General features: G+C 47.4%; 21 non-coding genes across 21 annotated transcripts; all 21 read right to left on the bottom strand.

Annotated features, from left to right (window-relative positions):
* Positions 1-95: 95 nt before the first annotated feature.
* TRNAP-CGG (transfer RNA proline (anticodon CGG)) lies at positions 96-168 on the bottom strand. Its single transcript has one exon. It is a non-coding gene; the product is annotated as a tRNA-Pro (tRNA).
* A 930-nt stretch (positions 169-1,098) lies between these two features.
* Positions 1,099-1,210, bottom strand: TRNAL-CAA (transfer RNA leucine (anticodon CAA)). Its single transcript has 2 exons — positions 1,173-1,210; positions 1,099-1,144 (listed from the first exon to the last, which is right to left on the bottom strand). It is a non-coding gene; the product is annotated as a tRNA-Leu (tRNA).
* A 295-nt stretch (positions 1,211-1,505) lies between these two features.
* Positions 1,506-1,578, bottom strand: TRNAV-AAC (transfer RNA valine (anticodon AAC)). Its single transcript has one exon. It is a non-coding gene; the product is annotated as a tRNA-Val (tRNA).
* A 385-nt stretch (positions 1,579-1,963) lies between these two features.
* On the bottom strand, positions 1,964-2,035 carry TRNAP-AGG (transfer RNA proline (anticodon AGG)). Its single transcript has one exon. It is a non-coding gene; the product is annotated as a tRNA-Pro (tRNA).
* A 434-nt stretch (positions 2,036-2,469) lies between these two features.
* On the bottom strand, positions 2,470-2,542 carry TRNAV-UAC (transfer RNA valine (anticodon UAC)). The gene has a single exon. It is a non-coding gene; the product is annotated as a tRNA-Val (tRNA).
* Positions 2,543-2,926: 384 nt separating this feature from the next.
* Positions 2,927-2,998, bottom strand: TRNAP-CGG (transfer RNA proline (anticodon CGG)). The gene has a single exon. It is a non-coding gene; the product is annotated as a tRNA-Pro (tRNA).
* A 930-nt stretch (positions 2,999-3,928) lies between these two features.
* TRNAL-CAA (transfer RNA leucine (anticodon CAA)) lies at positions 3,929-4,040 on the bottom strand. The gene is made up of 2 exons: positions 4,003-4,040; positions 3,929-3,974 (listed from the first exon to the last, which is right to left on the bottom strand). It is a non-coding gene; the product is annotated as a tRNA-Leu (tRNA).
* A 295-nt stretch (positions 4,041-4,335) lies between these two features.
* Positions 4,336-4,408, bottom strand: TRNAV-AAC (transfer RNA valine (anticodon AAC)). Its single transcript has one exon. It is a non-coding gene; the product is annotated as a tRNA-Val (tRNA).
* A 385-nt stretch (positions 4,409-4,793) lies between these two features.
* On the bottom strand, positions 4,794-4,865 carry TRNAP-AGG (transfer RNA proline (anticodon AGG)). The gene has a single exon. It is a non-coding gene; the product is annotated as a tRNA-Pro (tRNA).
* Positions 4,866-5,299: 434 nt separating this feature from the next.
* Positions 5,300-5,372, bottom strand: TRNAV-UAC (transfer RNA valine (anticodon UAC)). Its single transcript has one exon. It is a non-coding gene; the product is annotated as a tRNA-Val (tRNA).
* A 384-nt stretch (positions 5,373-5,756) lies between these two features.
* TRNAP-CGG (transfer RNA proline (anticodon CGG)) lies at positions 5,757-5,828 on the bottom strand. The gene has a single exon. It is a non-coding gene; the product is annotated as a tRNA-Pro (tRNA).
* Positions 5,829-6,769: 941 nt separating this feature from the next.
* TRNAL-CAA (transfer RNA leucine (anticodon CAA)) lies at positions 6,770-6,881 on the bottom strand. Its single transcript has 2 exons — positions 6,844-6,881; positions 6,770-6,815 (listed from the first exon to the last, which is right to left on the bottom strand). It is a non-coding gene; the product is annotated as a tRNA-Leu (tRNA).
* A 295-nt stretch (positions 6,882-7,176) lies between these two features.
* On the bottom strand, positions 7,177-7,249 carry TRNAV-AAC (transfer RNA valine (anticodon AAC)). The gene has a single exon. It is a non-coding gene; the product is annotated as a tRNA-Val (tRNA).
* A 385-nt stretch (positions 7,250-7,634) lies between these two features.
* On the bottom strand, positions 7,635-7,706 carry TRNAP-AGG (transfer RNA proline (anticodon AGG)). Its single transcript has one exon. It is a non-coding gene; the product is annotated as a tRNA-Pro (tRNA).
* A 434-nt stretch (positions 7,707-8,140) lies between these two features.
* On the bottom strand, positions 8,141-8,213 carry TRNAV-UAC (transfer RNA valine (anticodon UAC)). Its single transcript has one exon. It is a non-coding gene; the product is annotated as a tRNA-Val (tRNA).
* A 384-nt stretch (positions 8,214-8,597) lies between these two features.
* On the bottom strand, positions 8,598-8,669 carry TRNAP-CGG (transfer RNA proline (anticodon CGG)). The gene has a single exon. It is a non-coding gene; the product is annotated as a tRNA-Pro (tRNA).
* Positions 8,670-9,610: 941 nt separating this feature from the next.
* On the bottom strand, positions 9,611-9,722 carry TRNAL-CAA (transfer RNA leucine (anticodon CAA)). Its single transcript has 2 exons — positions 9,685-9,722; positions 9,611-9,656 (listed from the first exon to the last, which is right to left on the bottom strand). It is a non-coding gene; the product is annotated as a tRNA-Leu (tRNA).
* A 295-nt stretch (positions 9,723-10,017) lies between these two features.
* Positions 10,018-10,090, bottom strand: TRNAV-AAC (transfer RNA valine (anticodon AAC)). Its single transcript has one exon. It is a non-coding gene; the product is annotated as a tRNA-Val (tRNA).
* Positions 10,091-10,475: 385 nt separating this feature from the next.
* On the bottom strand, positions 10,476-10,547 carry TRNAP-AGG (transfer RNA proline (anticodon AGG)). The gene has a single exon. It is a non-coding gene; the product is annotated as a tRNA-Pro (tRNA).
* Positions 10,548-10,981: 434 nt separating this feature from the next.
* On the bottom strand, positions 10,982-11,054 carry TRNAV-UAC (transfer RNA valine (anticodon UAC)). Its single transcript has one exon. It is a non-coding gene; the product is annotated as a tRNA-Val (tRNA).
* Positions 11,055-11,438: 384 nt separating this feature from the next.
* On the bottom strand, positions 11,439-11,510 carry TRNAP-CGG (transfer RNA proline (anticodon CGG)). Its single transcript has one exon. It is a non-coding gene; the product is annotated as a tRNA-Pro (tRNA).
* Positions 11,511-12,311: the final 801 nt, after the last annotated feature.

Raw genomic sequence — 12,311 nt, 5'->3', positions numbered from 1 at the left:
CAGGGTAAGGAACTTTCTCGACATACACAGCGTCTTATAGCATTGAAAAGAAGAAATGCTCCTATATTACAAGCATCCTGAAAATGTCCACAGCATGGGCTCGTCCGGGATTTGAACCCGGGACCTCTCGCACCCGAAGCGAGAATCATACCCCTAGACCAACGAGTCTGAGTGGCCAGGAGACATTTTGAACAATTTCTGAAGCGTCTTTCAGAAAAAAAGCAGGGCTATTTGGCTAGTCTCCCTCTAAGTGAGCCTCACAACGTCATGTTTTCTCTCAAGTTGTTGTTTTTTCACTCTAGCAAGAAAGGGGGCAGCCAATCTCCTATCAGCCAGTGAGCAGAAAAAAGGCACAGATGAGAACAGCAAGCACTTTCTGGCAATTGTTCTCCTCTGCAAGTCCTGGACCCTTGCCCCATAGACTTCCACACCAGAAGCAATGAAGGGCCCACCATTTCCTGCGCCTGAGAAAGAGGGGTTTGATATTTGGATTCAAACGCGCTCGATCAGGCTCGATCAGGCGAGATTTATATGAGTGGCTCACAGGCCTGAAACACTCACCTGGGAGACCCAGAGTGGCTGACTTCTCAGTATAGCCATTGTTGGGCGAGTCACCTCCTTTCCTCCTGCCTCAATCTAGAATTGGCTGCAAATCATAAGAGAGAGTGCAATGCCCGTGTGCAGTGCCTACTCCCAGCTACCTCTCTGTCTTCCTTATGTAAATTAGAATTTGCAAGGGGGGAACCAATGGCATTCTGCTCCTCCCACATAACCAGGAAGCCCTGTTGAACATGTCTGCCTGTGTTTTTGCAGGGACAGTGCCTTCTCTGCCCAAAAGGTGGCAGGAGAGCCTCACAACAAATGATGGGATCAACTGCTTAGTTAGAAACCCAGCAAGGCAGTTACTGTGATGGAGTGCAAATTTAATGGAAGGTGTGCCTGAGGTGTCATTTCCAGAAATCCATGGAATTGTGATTGAGGGCCCAGCCTGATTGTTGGTGGATTTCTCTTCACATGCTACAGGTTCCTGCAAAGATTGTGGTGTTTGCCGGGAACGCACTGCAAAAAACAGGAAGATTTACGGGTGTAAAAGGGACCTGTCAGAAGTGGGATTTGAACCCACGCCTCCATGAGGAGACCAGAAGGCTCAGCTACACTGAAGATCAAGCTCTCTTGAGTCTGGCGCCTTAGACCACTCGGCCATCCTGACGGCTCATGAGGGGGGCTTAGGTCTAACTCTTCTATCTGCACCTGCCAATGTTTCCACTTACAACCTTCACAGCAATGTCACAGGTGTAAAGGCCCCAACAATACAACATAGCTTAAACAAAATAAAAATAGGCACAAGAACGACCCCCAGATGACGGATGCAGATAACTTTGTTTCGTCTTGCAAAGGTAAAGAAAGTTTCCCACGGCTCACTGTGTTCAAAGACCACCTCTTCTTAAACTTGCATTCAGATAATAAGGTTTTAGAGTGTGCACATAAAAGCAGCCAACGCTCAGTGTTTCTGCCCGGTCTCGAACCGGGGACCTTTCGCGTGTTAGGCGAACATGATGACCACTACACTACAGAAACGACCTTGCTGCTTGCTACTGTTAAAGCAAAGTTCCTCTCAAGGCTTCACCCTACTTCTATTCTGCTGTATCAGCAGCGGCTCAGAATGTGCAGAACAAGTGTGAAAACCTCAGAGATATCATCCAACATGCTTGCAATTAGACGTATTCAAAATTTACTTGTGCAGGCATCGACAGACAAATATCTGATGCCTAAATGTCTGCGAGTACAGCTTGGGAAAGCATCACCTGGGACACACTGAGACTAAGCAGGTAGGCAGAAAAAGCACGATGATCCATTTTTCTTCTGAGGTTAGGAATATGTTGCGCAACAATGCACCGAGTATTACTAGAAATAGTCAGGCATAGTGCATTTTTAGTACGATTTGTATGTTTAGCTCTAAAAAGGGCTCGTCCGGGATTTGAACCCGGGACCTCTCGCACCCTAAGCGAGAATCATACCCCTAGACCAACGAGCCACGCAAGAGTCACCTCTGACATGGCTCCAGGGGTTAGTGGTAGCTAGTCGGTGAATGCTTCACCCAAAGCAAGCAACTGCACATGTTGCTCTCTTCTGCAATATGATTGCTGTCTTTTCCATGGCCGTCATCAAACAAGAAATTAAAAAGCCTCTGTCCTTCAGACAGTTTGTTTTATCTAAGTGTCTGCTTGCGGTGAGGACAAGAAAAGCATTTCTGCTCTCATTCCTTGCTTTCATGAAGTAGGCCCACCCTTCAGAGCAAAGGGCGAGCAAGCGAATGGCGCAAGCTATCGTCACTTCTCTTTTCGAGCTGTCACTGAGATCCCTTGAGCACACTACGTCAGGTTGGTGAGGGATAGACAGCCTCTATTATCTCAGCTTTCCTATAAAGTCAGCCAGTAAAGGCAAACACTGTTAAAAACAGCAAACCGCTGTTTCTGCCCGGTCTCGAACCAAGGACCTTTCGCGTGTAAGGCGAACGTGAAAACCACTACACTACAGAAACAGACACTAACTCAGGAATCTTGTTGGCATGTATTGGGCTGGAATGCACAGACTAAGGGCCAATGTCCTTGAAGCTCAAAGTTGGGCTCTCCTTACCCGGTCTCTATTTCTTTGGAAGACAGGAATGAGGACCACTTTTATTCCAAGAGGCGATTTTGAAACCATATCCTGAAATTACACTAGAAAAACACTATGCATGTAATGTTCCTACCATGCTGGTCTGGCCCAGAAAAGCAGTTGCAAAGAAGTCCTGCACTCCTTTATCCCGCCACAAGTGGAAAATAGCGTGCAGGGTAAGGAACTTTCTCGACATACACAGCGTCTTATAGCATTGAAAAGAAGAAATGCTCCTATATTACAAGCATCCTGAAAATGTCCACAGCATGGGCTCGTCCGGGATTTGAACCCGGGACCTCTCGCACCCGAAGCGAGAATCATACCCCTAGACCAACGAGCCTGAGTGGCCAGGAGACATTTTGAACAATTTCTGAAGCGTCTTTCAGAAAAAAAGCAGGGCTATTTGGCTAGTCTCCCTCTAAGTGAGCCTCACAACGTCATGTTTTCTCTCAAGTTGTTGTTTTTTCACTCTAGCAAGAAAGGGGGCAGCCAATCTCCTATCAGCCAGTGAGCAGAAAAAAGGCACAGATGAGAACAGCAAGCACTTTCTGGCAATTGTTCTCCTCTGCAAGTCCTGGACCCTTGCCCCATAGACTTCCACACCAGAAGCAATGAAGGGCCCACCATTTCCTGCGCCTGAGAAAGAGGGGTTTGATATTTGGATTCAAACGCGCTCGATCAGGCTCGATCAGGCGAGATTTATATGAGTGGCTCACAGGCCTGAAACACTCACCTGGGAGACCCAGAGTGGCTGACTTCTCAGTATAGCCATTGTTGGGCGAGTCACCTCCTTTCCTCCTGCCTCAATCTAGAATTGGCTGCAAATCATAAGAGAGAGTGCAATGCCCGTGTGCAGTGCCTACTCCCAGCTACCTCTCTGTCTTCCTTATGTAAATTAGAATTTGCAAGGGGGGAACCAATGGCATTCTGCTCCTCCCACATAACCAGGAAGCCCTGTTGAACATGTCTGCCTGTGTTTTTGCAGGGACAGTGCCTTCTCTGCCCAAAAGGTGGCAGGAGAGCCTCACAACAAATGATGGGATCAACTGCTTAGTTAGAAACCCAGCAAGGCAGTTACTGTGATGGAGTGCAAATTTAATGGAAGGTGTGCCTGAGGTGTCATTTCCAGAAATCCATGGAATTGTGATTGAGGGCCCAGCCTGATTGTTGGTGGATTTCTCTTCACATGCTACAGGTTCCTGCAAAGATTGTGGTGTTTGCCGGGAACGCACTGCAAAAAACAGGAAGATTTACGGGTGTAAAAGGGACCTGTCAGAAGTGGGATTTGAACCCACGCCTCCATGAGGAGACCAGAAGGCTCAGCTACACTGAAGATCAAGCTCTCTTGAGTCTGGCGCCTTAGACCACTCGGCCATCCTGACGGCTCATGAGGGGGGCTTAGGTCTAACTCTTCTATCTGCACCTGCCAATGTTTCCACTTACAACCTTCACAGCAATGTCACAGGTGTAAAGGCCCCAACAATACAACATAGCTTAAACAAAATAAAAATAGGCACAAGAACGACCCCCAGATGACGGATGCAGATAACTTTGTTTCGTCTTGCAAAGGTAAAGAAAGTTTCCCACGGCTCACTGTGTTCAAAGACCACCTCTTCTTAAACTTGCATTCAGATAATAAGGTTTTAGAGTGTGCACATAAAAGCAGCCAACGCTCAGTGATTCTGCCCGGTCTCGAACCGAGGACCTTTCGCGTGTTAGGCGAACGTGATGACCACTACACCACAGAAACGACCTTGCTGCTTGCTACTGTTAAAGCAAAGTTCCTCTCAAGGCTTCACCCTACTTCTATTCTGCTGTATCAGCAGCGGCTCAGAATGTGCAGAACAAGTGTGAAAACCTCAGAGATATCATCCAACATGCTTGCAATTAGACGTATTCAAAATTTACTTGTGCAGGCATCGACAGACAAATATCTGATGCCTAAATGTCTGCGAGTACAGCTTGGGAAAGCATCACCTGGGACACACTGAGACTAAGCAGGTAGGCAGAAAAAGCACGGTGATCCATTTTTCTTCTGAGGTTAGGAATATGTTGCGCAACAATGCACCGAGTATTACTAGAAATAGTCAGGCATAGTGCATTTTTAGTACGATTTGTATGTTTAGCTCTAAAAAGGGCTCGTCCGGGATTTGAACCCGGGACCTCTCGCACCCTAAGCGAGAATCATACCCCTAGACCAACGAGCCACGCAAGAGTCACCTCTGACATGGCTCCAGGGGTTAGTGGCAGCTAGTCGGTGAATGCTTCCCCCAAAGCAAGCAACTGCACATGTTGCTCTCTTCTGCAATATGATTGCTGTCTTTTCCATGGCCGTCATCAAACAAGAAATTAAAAAGCCTCTGTCCTTCAGACAGTTTGTTTTTTCTAAGTGTCTGCTTGCGGTGAGGACAAGAAAAGCATTTCTGCTCTCATTCCTTGCTTTCATGAAGTAGGCCCACCCTTCAGAGCAAAGGGCGAGCAAGCGAATGGCGCAAGCTATCGTCACTTCTCTTTTCGAGCTGTCACTGAGATCCCTGGAGCACACTACGTCAGGTTGGTGAGGGATAGACAGCCTCTATTATCTCAGCTTTCCTATAAAGTCAGCCAGTAAAGGCAAACACTGTTAAAAACAGCAAACCGCTGTTTCTGCCCGGTCTCGAACCAAGGACCTTTCGCGTGTAAGGCGAACGTGAAAACCACTACACTACAGAAACAGACACTAACTCAGGAATCTTGTTGGCATGTATTGGGCTGGAATGCACAGACTAAGGGCCAATGTCCTTGAAGCTCAAAGTTGGGCTCTCCTTACCCGGTCTCTATTTCTTTGGAAGACAGGAATGAGGACCACTTTTATTCCAAGAGGCGATTTTGAAACCATATCCTGAAATTACACTAGAAAAACACTATGCATGTAATGTTCCTACCATGCTGGTCTGGCCCAGAAAAGCAGTTGCAAAGAAGTCCTGCACTCCTTTATCCCGCCACAAGTGGAAAATAGCGTGCAGGGTAAGGAACTTTCTCGACATACACAGCGTCTTATAGCATTGAAAAGAAGAAATGCTCCTATATTACAAGCATCCTGAAAATGTCCACAGCATGGGCTCGTCCGGGATTTGAACCCGGGACCTCTCGCACCCGAAGCGAGAATCATACCCCTAGACCAACGAGCCTGAGTGGCCAGGAGACATTTTGAACAATTTCTGAAGCGTCTTTCAGAAAAAAAGCAGGGCTATTTGGCTAGTCTCCCTCTAAGTGAGCCTCACAACGTCATGTTTTCTCTCAAGTTGTTGTTTTTTCACTCTAGCAAGAAAGGGGGCAGCCAATCTCCTATCAGCCAGTGAGCAGAAAAAAGGCACAGATGAGAACAGCAAGCACTTTCTGGCAATTGTTCTCCTCTGCAAGTCCTGGACCCTTGCCCCATAGACTTCCACACCAGAAGCAATGAAGGGCCCACCATTTCCTGCGCCTGAGAAAGAGGGGTTTGATATTTGGATTCAAACGCGCTCGCTCAGCGCTCGATCAGGCTCGATCAGGCGAGATTTATATGAGTGGCTCACAGGCCTGAAACACTCACCTGGGAGACCCAGAGTGGCTGACTTCTCAGTATAGCCATTGTTGGGCGAGTCACCTCCTTTCCTCCTGCCTCAATCTAGAATTGGCTGCAAATCATAAGAGAGAGTGCAATGCCCGTGTGCAGTGCCTACTCCCAGCTACCTCTCTGTCTTCCTTATGTAAATTAGAATTTGCAAGGGGGGAACCAATGGCATTCTGCTCCTCCCACATAACCAGGAAGCCCTGTTGAACATGTCTGCCTGTGTTTTTGCAGGGACAGTGCCTTCTCTGCCCAAAAGGTGGCAGGAGAGCCTCACAACAAATGATGGGATCAACTGCTTAGTTAGAAACCCAGCAAGGCAGTTACTGTGATGGAGTGCAAATTTAATGGAAGGTGTGCCTGAGGTGTCATTTCCAGAAATCCATGGAATTGTGATTGAGGGCCCAGCCTGATTGTTGGTGGATTTCTCTTCACATGCTACAGGTTCCTGCAAAGATTGTGGTGTTTGCCGGGAACGCACTGCAAAAAACAGGAAGATTTACGGGTGTAAAAGGGACCTGTCAGAAGTGGGATTTGAACCCACGCCTCCATGAGGAGACCAGAAGGCTCAGCTACACTGAAGATCAAGCTCTCTTGAGTCTGGCGCCTTAGACCACTCGGCCATCCTAACGGCTCATGAGGGGGGCTTAGGTCTAACTCTTCTATCTGCACCTGCCAATGTTTCCACTTACAACCTTCACAGCAATGTCACAGGTGTAAAGGCCCCAACAATACAACATAGCTTAAACAAAATAAAAATAGGCACAAGAACGACCCCCAGATGACGGATGCAGATAACTTTGTTTCGTCTTGCAAAGGTAAAGAAAGTTTCCCACGGCTCACTGTGTTCAAAGACCACCTCTTCTTAAACTTGCATTCAGATAATAAGGTTTTAGAGTGTGCACATAAAAGCAGCCAACGCTCAGTGATTCTGCCCGGTCTCGAACCGAGGACCTTTCGCGTGTTAGGCGAACGTGATGACCACTACACCACAGAAACGACCTTGCTGCTTGCTACTGTTAAAGCAAAGTTCCTCTCAAGGCTTCACCCTACTTCTATTCTGCTGTATCAGCAGCGGCTCAGAATGTGCAGAACAAGTGTGAAAACCTCAGAGATATCATCCAACATGCTTGCAATTAGACGTATTCAAAATTTACTTGTGCAGGCATCGACAGACAAATATCTGATGCCTAAATGTCTGCGAGTACAGCTTGGGAAAGCATCACCTGGGACACACTGAGACTAAGCAGGTAGGCAGAAAAAGCACGGTGATCCATTTTTCTTCTGAGGTTAGGAATATGTTGCGCAACAATGCACCGAGTATTACTAGAAATAGTCAGGCATAGTGCATTTTTAGTACGATTTGTATGTTTAGCTCTAAAAAGGGCTCGTCCGGGATTTGAACCCGGGACCTCTCGCACCCTAAGCGAGAATCATACCCCTAGACCAACGAGCCACGCAAGAGTCACCTCTGACATGGCTCCAGGGGTTAGTGGCAGCTAGTCGGTGAATGCTTCACCCAAAGCAAGCAACTGCACATGTTGCTCTCTTCTGCAATATGATTGCTGTCTTTTCCATGGCCGTCATCAAACAAGAAATTAAAAAGCCTCTGTCCTTCAGACAGTTTGTTTTTTCTAAGTGTCTGCTTGCGGTGAGGACAAGAAAAGCATTTCTGCTCTCATTCCTTGCTTTCATGAAGTAGGCCCACCCTTCAGAGCAAAGGGCGAGCAAGCGAATGGCGCAAGCTATCGTCACTTCTCTTTTCGAGCTGTCACTGAGATCCCTGGAGCACACTACGTCAGGTTGGTGAGGGATAGACAGCCTCTATTATCTCAGCTTTCCTATAAAGTCAGCAAGTAAAGGCAAACACTGTTAAAAACAGCAAACCGCTGTTTCTGCCCGGTCTCGAACCAGGGACCTTTCGCGTGTAAGGCGAACGTGATAACCACTACACTACAGAAACAGACACTAACTCAGGAATCTTGTTGGCATGTATTGGGCTGGAATGCACAGACTAAGGGCCAATGTCCTTGAAGCTCAAAGTTGGGCTCTCCTTACCCGGTCTCTATTTCTTTGGAAGACAGGAATGAGGACCACTTTTATTCCAAGAGGCGATTTTGAAACCATATCCTGAAATTACACTAGAAAAACACTATGCATGTAATGTTCCTACCATGCTTGTCTGGCCCAGAAAAGCAGTTGCAAAGAAGTCCTGCACTCCTTTATCCCGCCACAAGTGGAAAATAGCGTGCAGGGTAAGGAACTTTCTCGACATACACAGCGTCTTATAGCATTGAAAAGAAGAAATGCTCCTATATTACAAGCATCCTGAAAATGTCCACAGCATGGGCTCGTCCAGGATTTGAACCCGGGACCTCTCGCACCCGAAGCGAGAATCATACCCCTAGACCAACGAGCCTGAGTGGCCAGGAGACATTTTGAACAATTTCTGAAGCGTCTTTCAGAAAAAAAGCAGGGCTATTTGGCTAGTCTCCCTCTAAGTGAGCCTCACAACGTCATGTTTTCTCTCAAGTTGTTGTTTTTTCACTCTAGCAAGAAAGGGGGCAGCCAATCTCCTATCAGCCAGTGAGCAGAAAAAAGGCACAGATGAGAACAGCAAGCACTTTCTGGCAATTGTTCTCCTCTGCAAGTCCTGGACCCTTGCCCCATAGACTTCCACACCAGAAGCAATGAAGGGCCCACCATTTCCTGCGCCTGAGAAAGAGGGGTTTGATATTTGGATTCAAACGCGCTCGCTCAGCGCTCGATCAGGCTCGATCAGGCGAGATTTATATGAGTGGCTCACAGGCCTGAAACACTCACCTGGGAGACCCAGAGTGGCTGACTTCTCAGTATAGCCATTGTTGGGCGAGTCACCTCCTTTCCTCCTGCCTCAATCTAGAATTGGCTGCAAATCATAAGAGAGAGTGCAATGCCCGTGTGCAGTGCCTACTCCCAGCTACCTCTCTGTCTTCCTTATGTAAATTAGAATTTGCAAGGGGGGAACCAATGGCATTCTGCTCCTCCCACATAACCAGGAAGCCCTGTTGAACATGTCTGCCTGTGTTTTTGCAGGGACAGTGCCTTCTCTGCCCAAAAGGTGGCAGGAGAGCCTCACAACAAATGATGGGATCAACTGCTTAGTTAGAAACCCAGCAAGGCAGTTACTGTGATGGAGTGCAAATTTAATGGAAGGTGTGCCTGAGGTGTCATTTCCAGAAATCCATGGAATTGTGATTGAGGGCCCAGCCTGATTGTTGGTGGATTTCTCTTCACATGCTACAGGTTCCTGCAAAGATTGTGGTGTTTGCCGGGAACGCACTGCAAAAAACAGGAAGATTTACGGGTGTAAAAGGGACCTGTCAGAAGTGGGATTTGAACCCACGCCTCCATGAGGAGACCAGAAGGCTCAGCTACACTGAAGATCAAGCTCTCTTGAGTCTGGCGCCTTAGACCACTCGGCCATCCTGACGGCTCATGAGGGGGGCTTAGGTCTAACTCTTCTATCTGCACCTGCCAATGTTTCCACTTACAACCTTCACAGCAATGTCACAGGTGTAAAGGCCCCAACAATACAACATAGCTTAAACAAAATAAAAATAGGCACAAGAACGACCCCCAGATGACGGATGCAGATAACTTTGTTTCGTCTTGCAAAGGTAAAGAAAGTTTCCCACGGCTCACTGTGTTCAAAGACCACCTCTTCTTAAACTTGCATTCAGATAATAAGGTTTTAGAGTGTGCACATAAAAGCAGCCAACGCTCAGTGTTTCTGCCCGGTCTCAAACCGGGGACCTTTCGCGTGTTAGGCGAACGTGATGACCACTACACTACAGAAACGACCTTGCTGCTTGCTACTGTTAAAGCAAAGTTCCTCTCAAGGCTTCACCCTACTTCTATTCTGCTGTATCAGCAGCGGCTCAGAATGTGCAGAACAAGTGTGAAAACCTCAGAGATATCATCCAACATGCTTGCAATTAGACGTATTCAAAATTTACTTGTGCAGGCATCGACAGACAAATATCTGATGCCTAAATGTCTGCGAGTACAGCTTGGGAAAGCATCACCTGGGACACACTGAGACTAAGCAGGTAGGCAGAAAAAGCACGATGATCCATTTTTCTTCTGAGGTTAGGAATATGTTGCGCAACAATGCACCGAGTATTACTAGAAATAGTCAGGCATAGTGCATTTTTAGTACGATTTGTATGTTTAGCTCTAAAAAGGGCTCGTCCGGGATTTGAACCCGGGACCTCTCGCACCCTAAGCGAGAATCATACCCCTAGACCAACGAGCCACGCAAGAGTCACCTCTGACATGGCTCCAGGGGTTAGTGGTAGCTAGTCGGTGAATGCTTCACCCAAAGCAAGCAACTGCACATGTTGCTCTCTTCTGCAATATGATTGCTGTCTTTTCCATGGCCGTCATCAAACAAGAAATTAAAAAGCCTCTGTCCTTCAGACAGTTTGTTTTATCTAAGTGTCTGCTTGCGGTGAGGACAAGAAAAGCATTTCTGCTCTCATTCCTTGCTTTCATGAAGTAGGCCCACCCTTCAGAGCAAAGGGCGAGCAAGCGAATGGCGCAAGCTATCGTCACTTCTCTTTTCGAGCTGTCACTGAGATCCCTTGAGCACACTACGTCAGGTTGGTGAGGGATAGACAGCCTCTATTATCTCAGCTTTCCTATAAAGTCAGCCAGTAAAGGCAAACACTGTTAAAAACAGCAAACCGCTGTTTCTGCCCGGTCTCGAACCAAGGACCTTTCGCGTGTAAGGCGAACGTGAAAACCACTACACTACAGAAACAGACACTAACTCAGGAATCTTGTTGGCATGTATTGGGCTGGAATGCACAGACTAAGGGCCAATGTCCTTGAAGCTCAAAGTTGGGCTCTCCTTACCCGGTCTCTATTTCTTTGGAAGACAGGAATGAGGACCACTTTTATTCCAAGAGGCGATTTTGAAACCATATCCTGAAATTACACTAGAAAAACACTATGCATGTAATGTTCCTACCATGCTGGTCTGGCCCAGAAAAGCAGTTGCAAAGAAGTCCTGCACTCCTTTATCCCGCCACAAGTGGAAAATAGCGTGCAGGGTAAGGAACTTTCTCGACATACACAGCGTCTTATAGCATTGAAAAGAAGAAATGCTCCTATATTACAAGCATCCTGAAAATGTCCACAGCATGGGCTCGTCCGGGATTTGAACCCGGGACCTCTCGCACCCGAAGCGAGAATCATACCCCTAGACCAACGAGCCTGAGTGGCCAGGAGACATTTTGAACAATTTCTGAAGCGTCTTTCAGAAAAAAAGCAGGGCTATTTGGCTAGTCTCCCTCTAAGTGAGCCTCACAACGTCATGTTTTCTCTCAAGTTGTTGTTTTTTCACTCTAGCAAGAAAGGGGGCAGCCAATCTCCTATCAGCCAGTGAGCAGAAAAAAGGCACAGATGAGAACAGCAAGCACTTTCTGGCAATTGTTCTCCTCTGCAAGTCCTGGACCCTTGCCCCATAGACTTCCACACCAGAAGCAATGAAGGGCCCACCATTTCCTGCGCCTGAGAAAGAGGGGTTTGATATTTGGATTCAAACGCGCTCGATCAGGCTCGATCAGGCGAGATTTATATGAGTGGCTCACAGGCCTGAAACACTCACCTGGGAGACCCAGAGTGGCTGACTTCTCAGTATAGCCATTGTTGGGCGAGTCACCTCCTTTCCTCCTGCCTCAATCTAGAATTGGCTGCAAATCATAAGAGAGAGTGCAATGCCCGTGTGCAGTGCCTACTCCCAGCTACCTCTCTGTCTTCCTTATGTAAATTAGAATTTGCAAGGGGGGAACCAATGGCATTCTGCTCCTCCCACATAACCAGGAAGCCCTGTTGAACATGTCTGCCTGTGTTTTTGCAGGGACAGTGCCTTCTCTGCCCAAAAGGTGGCAGGAGAGCCTCACAACAAATGATGGGATCAACTGCTTAGTTAGAAACCCAGCAAGGCAGTTACTGTGATGGAGTGCAAATTTAATGGAAGGTGTGCCTGAGGTGTCATTTCCAGAAATCCATGGAA

The sequence above is a fragment of the Lissotriton helveticus genome, chromosome 10 (genome assembly GCF_964261635.1).
Source record: "Lissotriton helveticus chromosome 10, aLisHel1.1, whole genome shotgun sequence".
NCBI classification, from domain to species: Eukaryota; Metazoa; Chordata; class Amphibia; order Caudata; family Salamandridae; genus Lissotriton; species Lissotriton helveticus.
Note: the sequence above shows the minus strand (reverse complement) of the source record. Positions and strands in the feature narration are given on the sequence as shown.